The sequence below is a fragment of the Arachis duranensis genome, chromosome 9 (assembly GCF_000817695.3).
Source record: "Arachis duranensis cultivar V14167 chromosome 9, aradu.V14167.gnm2.J7QH, whole genome shotgun sequence".
Lineage (NCBI taxonomy): Eukaryota > Viridiplantae > Streptophyta > Magnoliopsida > Fabales > Fabaceae > Arachis > Arachis duranensis.
Genome location: NC_029780.3, coordinates 86,072,355 through 86,082,661, shown reverse-complemented (window position 1 = coordinate 86,082,661; position 10,307 = coordinate 86,072,355).

Here is a 10,307-nt window from a genome sequence, read left to right as displayed (position 1 = left end):
TCCGGGAGACTTCGAGGAATGGAAATGCATTAAGTATGAAGGAGGGCTCCGGAGCGACATCTTGAGTTCAGTGGGACCAATGGAGATCCGAACTTTTTCAGAGTTGGTGAATAAGAGCAGAATTGCTGAAGAGTGTGTGAAGAGGATGGTTGCAGAGAAAGGAAGTCATAGAGAGCACAACCAAGGATTTGCACCAAGGGGTCGAGAGTTTAAGGAGAGAGGATACATACAACACTTTTCCCAAGGACAGAATAACTTTGCGACGAGTGAAGAGTCCCAAAGGAATGGTAGGGGAAAACGGGCAGCGGCTGCTTCTAACATTCTGAGCTGTCAGAGGTGTGGAAGTCATCACCCAAATAGGCCATGCCGATTGGGGTTAGGCATATGTTACAAGTGCGGGTTACCAGGGCATGTATCAAGAAATTGCCAACAAGGAGAGAGTCAGGATGCGGGCCTATTGCGGCAGTAAGATTGAGGTAATTGCAATAATCAAGCTTAAATGGCAGTGCGTGATTTTATAATACCGCCTGTACAATAAAAACTAGGAATGTCGAGCTTAATATTAGACTGAGAAGCAAACCGGATGGTCCGAGTAAGGAATTGCCTTAATACAAATGGATAAATGCCTGTGATGTAAATGGTTTTCTGTTGAAAATGATGTGTTGTGTTTGCTATGTAGTTGGTTGATTTCTAGATTTTTGGTAAAACGGATTGAACCTGTGACTTTTAGTTCCTTTGATTTAAATAGATAAGACATGGTCCTAAATGATGGATTTAGAAACGTTGATTTGAAATACCAGTCATGCTAAGTTGTGGTTGGGTACTTGAGGAAATAAGTGATGGGGCTAATACTTGACGAGAAATCAAAGTGGCATAGCGGAAGCTTGCTAAAAGCGTTAGCATAGTATGGTAATAATAAGGAAGAGTGGGGTATGATTAGAAATGCTTTATGCTTTGAGTACTTAAAAGTTTAGTGAGCTTATACAGATACTGATTCTCGATAATTCGAATTAATTGCGGCTGTGAGCCTTAATGGTTCTGAAACGGATGAGGAAATTATCATTGATGCGTAGTCGGATTTAGATGATGATTGAGTGCAAGTTGTCGTGTTCGAGAGATGAGTGCTATGATGTTTGGTCATGGTGACCTTGGATTTAGATCAAGATTTGTAATGATCGGTTTCAGAGGAATCGTTTGGAAACCTTTAAATTGCAATACTGATGCGGTACTAAGATTGGTTTGAGGGAACCCGTGACGGGTGGTAAACTCCAATTTTTGGGAAGGTGCTGCTGAATTTTTTTTCCCAAGAATTTGAAGGAGTGTTGGTTATATTTTTGAAAATGATTTTTTTGATCTGAGTAACTTCAACAAAAGAGATGTGTCTCGAAAGCTTTTATAGATTAGTAAAGGAAAGCGGATTCTTAAAAGTTTGTCAGCTTGTTAGTCCAAACTCATTGAATTCTAAAAACGAAGAAAGCTTTGATTGATTATAATGATGTGGGATGATGGCTATGATTAACGATAATGGCAATATTATTGATGACATGATTTGAGATTTAATAGGGTGTGGGTTGATGAGACGATAAAAGTAAGGAACGAGGCTGTTGGTCGGTGTTGAACGAATGACCGAGACCATTGGAGATAGAGAAATCAGAGCGCGGTAGCGGAAGCGCGCAGAGTAAAAGGACATTGGAACTGTTATGTGTTGGATATAAAGGCAGACTACGCTCGCATACTCGTAGTGATGGATGGAATTTTCGAGAGCAAAAATTTCTGTTAGGGGGTAGAATGTAATACCCGGTCTAACCGAAATTAATTAAATAATGAGTTAAGTAGGAGCGAATATGGTTGGAATATTTGGCAATTGGAATTTGATGATTTAAATATGATATTTGGATTCAGTGAATTTTTCCGAGTCAGAAGACATAGTTTTCTGCGTAAAAGCGCGCAGTGGAATTTTGACCGGAAGTACTGACTGAGATCTGTCTGGTACTGCAGATGAGAAAATTGATTATGAGTAAATAAGATTAAGAAATGAGGAATTATAATTAGGGGAGGTAGAAATATTTGAAGTGCGATTTAGAGCGCTAATCTTAAAGGTTTTGGTCCAAAATTGGGCCAACAGACAAAAATAAGTGAACTGGGCCTAAGTGGGCCCAAGACCCAACATATATAAACATTAGTTATGAACATTTCAGCTCATTTTGCCCTAAAGAATGAGTGTTGGGCGCTGAATAGAGAAGAGAGAAGAGAAGAGAGAAAACCTAACTCTTAGGAGTGCTCTAGTATGAGCCATGGGTGATATTCATCACAAACTTCAGTGGGTTAAGGTAAGAAACCCTCCAACCCTTGTGATTTGTCATTTTTATGAGCCCTAGGTTGATGTATGTATGTAATATTGGTTATGTTAGTGCATTTGATGGTTTTGGTGCACGATTGGGAGATTGGTGTTGCTTGAGGAGCTTTGGTGAGGCTTAGGGCTAAGGTTGGTGGAGACTTCCAAAGAAGAGGCTCAATTGATTTGGCTACAAGAGGTACAGTTTAAGTTTCATTTAAGTACCTTGTGGTGTGATGAGAATTCCTAGGCTAGATGCCCCTAGGATTAAGTTTGGATTGTGTAAATGGTTGGTGCTAATATGCATAGTTGGTATGTAATGTGAATTGATGATTGGGTTGAGAATTGTGTGGCCTTGTATGCTTGGTGTATTGAAAATTTGATGTATTGGGTAATGAGTATTAATTTGTGATTTATGCATTTAAATTGTGAAATTAGGCCGGAGGCCGTAAATTTTGGGCCGGAGGCCGGAAAGAGGTAAGGGAGGTAAGTTAATGTGTGCATTGTATGATGACACAAGTGATTGGATGAATTTCAGATAATGAATATATGAATGATTGGGTTGTTTATTGAATAATGAGGTTTGAGGAGTTGAAGTGTGGAAATTGGTAATTTTGGGTGAAATTGTATAGATGAAGTATGTTTGAATTTGGTTGAGATATATTATGTGGTCATATATGTGAGTATGATTGTTGATGCTTTGATGGTATGATAATGCATGAGAGATGTGTATGTTGTGATATTTGTTTGAGGAATGATTAAGGTTGATTTGGGGGTGAAACCACGTGATAGTGAGTATGATATTGATTATGTATAATGATGGTTGATTGGAAATAGTAGTGTTGGAAATTGGGATGAGGAAGGATGTATGACATGTTGATATGTTGGTAATTTAGCCACTTGTTTGAAATGGGTAAAAATGGTTGTATGGTGGTTTTGTGAATCGTGGTAAAGTGTTAATGTATGAGTTGAGGAGGCTTGATGTTGATTTTGGTATATTTTGATTGATTTCAAAAAGGGTTGAAACTAGCATGTTTTGGTTGATTTTGAAAAGAGTTGAAAATGACTTGTTTTGAAAATGGCACTTTGTGGTTTTGTATGAAAAATATGGTTTTTGGGAATACTTTGACTAGACATAACTTGGACTACGGATCTCTGTTTTGTGCCAAATCTGTTTAGAAATGAAATTGGATCCGGGATGTCCATGCCGTTCGAAGAACGGGTGAAAAACGATTTAAAATGAGAGAGTTATGTCCGTTGGAAGATTGGGGGTTGAATCTGTGAATTCTGCAGCTTTTAACTTAAAAAATTTTTAGCAGAATGACCCTCCACACGTAGGCGCACTTGGCGCGTACGCGTCGTTCTTCGAGAAGGCACCATCCACGTGTGCGCGTGGTGTGCGCGTGCGCGTCGATGCGCTGCACCAAATGCCCAGCCATTTTCCCGAGAGTTGTGCCAGAGTTGTGCCAGTTTTGTGCCTGGGGCGCAAATGCACCCACGCATACGCGTGGCTGACGCGTACGCGTCGTCTGGCTATGTTTCAATCCGCGTGTCCGCGTGTATGACGCATACACGTCGATGAGCTTTGTGGCCATCCACGCATGCGCGTGGAGTACGCGTACGCGTGGCTCTGTTTTCATCCCAAAGTTGATTTTTGAGTTTTAAAAGCCAAATCTCATACTTCTAAGCCTCCGATCTCATCCCTTATGTATTAAATCATTATGATATGCCTAGTAATGAGAAAGGAGCTAGGGGATGTGGTAACTTGCAAGTGAAGCAAGGGGAAGAGTTATGATCAATGATGATCAACGATGATTAAATGAGATATGGAGGATGACGGTGGGAGTACCGTGTATGCCGTGAGCCAAAGGGCTATATTTATTGATAAATGGCTGGTTCTTGATTGAACCATGAGCCAGATGGCTGAGTTATTACCGGATCACAGCAAAGCCATTATTGATTATGGCTGAGTATAAATGCATATATGATTAATAAATGAATGTGTTAAATGGATAATAATGGAAATTTTGAAATATGATGTGTAACCCCGGATAGTAGGCAGTGGCGTTGTCCACTTGCTCCGGGTATGAGATGGAAAAGGATGTTTATGATAAATGAGTTAATTATGGAGTTTTGAATGAATGTAACTCTGATACCTGGGTAATAGTAAGGGTTGGGGTTCGTCCCACTTGCTCCAGGTTAATGTTTGAGATTTGATAACAATGAGGATTGATAATATGAATTGAGATTGAATGAATATATGCTTAAGATACCTGGGCAGTAGCAAGGGTTGTGGTTCGTCCCACTTGCTCCAGGTCAGAGGTTGTGACGCCTGGGTAGTAGCGGCAGTAGTGGTCAATCCACTCGCTCCAGGTTGAGCTTTTAAACACCCACCTGGGTAGTAGCCGCAGTAGTGGTTGTTCCACTAGCTCTGGGTTGAGCGGGTAGTAGCAAGGGGGTTGTAGCTCAAACCTACTTGCTCCGCAAGGGGTGTTTCTGTCCAATGGTTAGCTACCAGGACATGTCGGGTTGGCTATATAACCGACAGATGATATCATCAGCCATAGGGCAGGCATACATCATTTGCATATGTTTGAATTGTTTGGGTTTGCCTATTTGTTTTGGATTTCTATATCATATATTCTATGTTACCTGATTATGTGCTACTTGTTCTACTTGTACCTTATTGTGTATTACTTGCCTATATTGCTTGTATTTGTACAACTGAGATGTCCCTCATGCTGGTGTCAGTTGACGCTGAGGGCTGTTCTTGATGAGATGAGTTGATGATGTAATTGAATAATGATGATGATTATTGAATGAGGTAATTGAGCTCCCTGGGTAGACACAGTGAATTGATTTCACTTGCTCCAGGTAGAGAATGAGATAATTAGTATTAATGTACTGAGTTCTAATTACTGGCTATGGCTTTATTCCGATTTAAGTGTTAAGTGTCTTGGAAAGATGGGAAGAATAAGGAGTTGACTAGATTTGGTATTCTTCAGCATAGTTACTGGTGCACAAAATTGTGATCATCAACAATGGCGCCAATAGACTTGGAGCTCTCAAACGTGAATCACAGTTTGTCACAACTTCACACAACTAACCAGCAAGTGCACTGGGTCGTCCAAGTAATACCTTATGTGAGTAAGGGTCGATCCCATGGGGATTGTTGGTATGAAGCAAGCTATGGTCATCTTGTAAATCTCAGTTAGGCGGATAATAATGGTTATAATGGCTTTCGAATAATAAGACAAATAAAGCATAGAATAGAGATAGAGATACTTATGTAAATCATTGATGGGAATTTCAGATAAGTGCATAGAGATACTGTGTTCCTTCTGAATCTCTGCTTTGCTACTGCTTCCATCCAATCATTCTTACTCCCTTCCATGGCAAGCTGTATGTAAGGCATCACCGTTGTCAATGGCTACTTCCCATCCTCTCAGTGAAAATGGTCCAAATGCTCTGTCATAGCACGGCTAATCATCTGTCGGTTCTCGATCATGTCAGAATAGAATCCAGTGATTCTTTTGCGTCGTTACAAGAATGATGATGAGTGTCACGGATCATCACATTCGTCATGGTGAAGTGCAACGGATATCTTAAAACAGGAATAAACTGAATTGAATAGAAAATAGTAGTAATTGCATTGAAACTCCAGGTACAGCAGAGCTCCACACCCTTAATCTATGGTGTGCAGAAACTCCACCGTTGAAAATTCATAAGTGATGGTGGTCCAGGCATGGCCGAATGGCCAGCCCCCAAAATGTGATATGAATTCGAAAATAGGGAGAAGGGACCAATGGTCAAAAGACCGAATGGTCAAAGACGTCTAAGTAAAATATCCTATTTATGCTAGACTAGCTACTAGGGTTTACAGAAGTAAGTAATTGATGCAGAAATCCACTTCTGGGGCCCACTTAGTGTGTGCTTGGGCTGAGCTTGAGCTTTACACGTGCAGAGGCTTCTTTTGGAGTTGAACGCCAAGTTGTAACATGTTTTTGGCGTTTAACTCTGGTTCGTGACGTGTTTCTGGCGTTTGACTCCAGAATGCAGCATGGAACTGGCGTTGAGCGCCAGTTTATATCATCTAATCTCGAATAAAATATAGACTATTATATATTGCTGAAAAGCTCTGGATGTCTACTTTCTAACGCCCTTAATAGCGCGCCATTTGGAATTCTGTAGCTCCAGAAAATTCATTTCGAGTGCAGGGAGGTCAGAATCCAACAGCATCAGCAGTCCTTTGTTAGCCTTCTTATCAGAGTTTTGCTCAAGTCCCTCAATTTCAGCCAGAAATTACCTGAAATCACAGAAAAACACAAAAATTCATAGTAAAGTCTAGAAATGTGAATTTAGCATAAAAACTAATGAAAACATCCCTAAAAGTAGCTAGATCCTACTAAAAATTACCTAAAAAAAACAATGCCAAAAAGCGTATAAATTATCCGCTCATCACAACACCAAACTTTAATTGTTGCTTGTACCCAAGCAATTGAAAACCAAATAGGATAAAAGGAAGAGAATATACTATAAAGCTCATAATATCAATGAATATTAGTTCTAATTAGATGAGCGGGACTTGTAGCTTTTTGCTTCTGAACAGTTTTGGCATCTCACTTTATCCTTTGAAGTTTAGAATGATTGGCATCTATAGGAACTCAGAGTTTTAGATAGTGTTATTGATTCTCTTAGTTTAAGTATGTTGATTCTTGAACACAGCTACTTTTATGAGTCTTGGCCGTGGCCCTAAGCACTTTGTTTTCCAGTATTACCACCGGATACATAAATGCCACAGACACATAACTAGGTATACCTTTTTCAGATTGTGACTTAGCTTTGCTAAAGTCCCCAGTTAGAGGTGTCCAGAGTTCTTGAGCACACTCTTTTTGCTTTGGATCACGACTTTAACCACTCAGTTTCAAGCTTTTCACTTGGACCTGCATGCCACAAGCACATGGTTAGGGACAGCTTGATTTAGCCGCTTAGGCCTGGATTTTATTTCCTTGGGCCCTCCTATCCATTGATACTCAAAGCCTTGGATCCTTTTTACCCTTTCCTTTTGGTTTTAACGGCTATTGGCTTTTTCTGCTTGCCTTTTTTTCTATTTTTTTGCCACTTTTTTTTCTTTTTTTCGCAAGCTTTTACTTTTTCACTGCTTTTTCTTGCTTCAAGAATCAATTTCATAATTTTTCAGATTATCAATAGCATTTCTCTTTGTTCATCATTCTTTCAATAGCCAACAATTTTAACATTCATAAACAACAAGATCAAAATTATGCACTGTTCAAGCATTCATTCAGAAAACAAAAGTATTGTCACCACATCAATATAATTAAACTAGTTTCAAGGATAAATTTGAAACTCATGTACTTCTTGTTCTTTTGAATTAGGAACATTTTCATTTAAGAGAGGTGAAGGATTCATGGATTTATTCATAGCTTTAAGACATAGTTACTACATACTAATGATCATGAAGTAGAGACACAAAACATAAACAAACATATAGCATAAAAACCAAAAAAAATAAAGAAATAAGAACAAGGAATGAGTCCACCTTAGTGATGGTGGCGCTTTCTTCTTGAAGAACCAATGATGTCATTGAGCTCTTCTATGTCTCTTCCTTGCCTTTGTTGCTCCTCCCTCATTGCTCTTTGATCTTCTTTAATTTCATGGAGAATGATGGAGTTCTCTTGGTGTTCCACCCTTAATTGATCCATATTGTAACTCAAATCTTCTAGAGAAGTGTTGAGTTGTTCCCAATAGTTATTGGGAGTAAAGTGCATCCCTTGAGGCATCTCCAGGATTTCTTGGTGATGAGCTTGCTCATGCGTCTCTTGGGATCCATGGGTGGACTCTCTTGTTTGCTCCATCCTTTTCTTAGTGATGGGTTTATCCTCCTCAATGGGGATGTCTCCTTCTATGATAACTCCAGCTGAGTAACATAGATGGCAAATAAGATGAGGAAAAGCTAGCCTTGCCATGGTGGAGGACTTTTCAACTATTTTGTAGAATTCAAGGGAGATGACTTCATGAACTTATACTTCCTCTCCATTCATGATGCTATGAATCATGATGGCCCAATCCACAGTAACTTCAGATCGGTTGCTAGTGGGGATGATGGAGCGTTGGATGAACTCCAACCATCCTCTAGCCACAAGCTTGAGGTCTAGTCTTCTTAATTGAACTGGCTTGCCTTTGGAGTCTCTTTTCCATTGAGCTCCTTCCACACATATGTCCATAAGGACTTGGTCCAACCTTTGATCAAAGTTGACCCTTCTAGTGTAAGGGCGTGCATCTCCTTGCATCATGGGCAAGTTGAATGCCAACCTCACATTTTCCGGAATGAAATCTAAGTATTTCCCCCGAACCATTGTAAGATAATTCTTTGGATTCGGGTTCACACTTTGATCATGGTTCCTTGTGATCCATGCATTGGCATAGAACTCTTGAACCATTAAGATTCAGACTTGTTGAATGGGGTTGGTAAGAATTTCCCAACCTCTTCTTTGGATCTCATGTTGGATACTCATTTTTCTTGAGTTTGAAAGGGACCTCAGGGATCACCTTCTTCTTGGCCACAACATCATAGAAGTGGTCTTGATGGACTTTGAAGATGAATCTCTCCATCTCCCATGACTCGGAGGTGGAAGCTTTTGTCTTCCCTTTCCCTTTTCTAAAGGTTTCTCCGGCCTTAGGTGCCATCAATGGTTATGGAAAACAAAAAGCTATGCTTTTACCACACCAAACTTAGAATATTGCTCACCCTCGAGCAAGAGAAGAAAAAAGAAGAAGAAGAAGAAGAAAATATGGAGGAAAGGGAGAAGTGTTTGGTTTCGGCCAAGGTGAAGAAGAGAGGGTTGTGGTGTGTGAAAATGAAGAAGGATAGAGGGATTTATATAGTGAAAGGAGAGGGAGTATGTTCGGCTATTTAGGGTGGGTTTGGGTGGAAAAGAGATTTTGAATTTTGAAGGTAGGTGGGGTTTATGGGGAAGAGTGGATGGATATGAGTGGTGAAGAGGTGATGGCGAAGAGAGATTGAGGTGATTGGTGAAGGGTTTTGGGGAAGAGTGTTATTGGATTGTGTGAAGAGGAGAGAAGGTGAGTTGAGGTAGGTGGGGATCCTGTGGGGTCCACAGATCCTGAGATGATCCTGTGGGGTCCACAGATCCTGAGGTGTCAAGGATTATCATCCCTGCACCAATGTGGCATGTAAAACACCCTCTACATGCAATCCTGACATTCAGCGCCAGATTGGTGCTTGTTTCTGGCGTTGAACGCCAGCTTCATGCTTGTTTTGGGCGTCCAACGCCCATTTGCAGCATGTTTTTGGCGTTGAACGCCAGTTCCATGCTTGTTTTTGGCATTCAGCGCCAGCTCTCCTCAGGGTGTATTCCTGGCATTTAAACGCCAGGATGCTGCTTGTTTCTGGCGTTCAACGCCAGATCCATGCTCTGTTCTGGCGTTGAACGCCAGCCAGATGTTCCTTACTGGCGTTTAAACGCCAGTAAGTCCTTCCTCCAGGGTGTGCTTTTTCTTCTACTGCTTTTTATTCTATTTTTAATTTTAGTATTTATTTTGTGACTCCACATGATCATGAACCTAATAAAACATAAAAGAACAATAAAAGAAAAATAAAATAAGATAAATAAAAATTGGGTTGCCTCCCAATAAGTCCTTCTTTAATGTCAATAGCTTGAAAGTAGGCTCTCATGGAGTTTCACAGGTGATCAGGTCAATGTTGAAAACTCCCAACACCAAACTTAGAGTTTGGATGTGGAGATTCAACACCAAACTTAGAGTTTGGCTGTGGCCTCCCAACACCAAACTTAGAGTTTGATTGTGGGGGCTCTGTTTGACTATGTACTGAGAGAAGCTTTTTATGCTTCCTCTCCATTGTTAAAGAAGAACACCCTTGGGTCTTAAACACAAGGTAGTCCCCATTCAATTGAAGGACTAATTCTCCTCT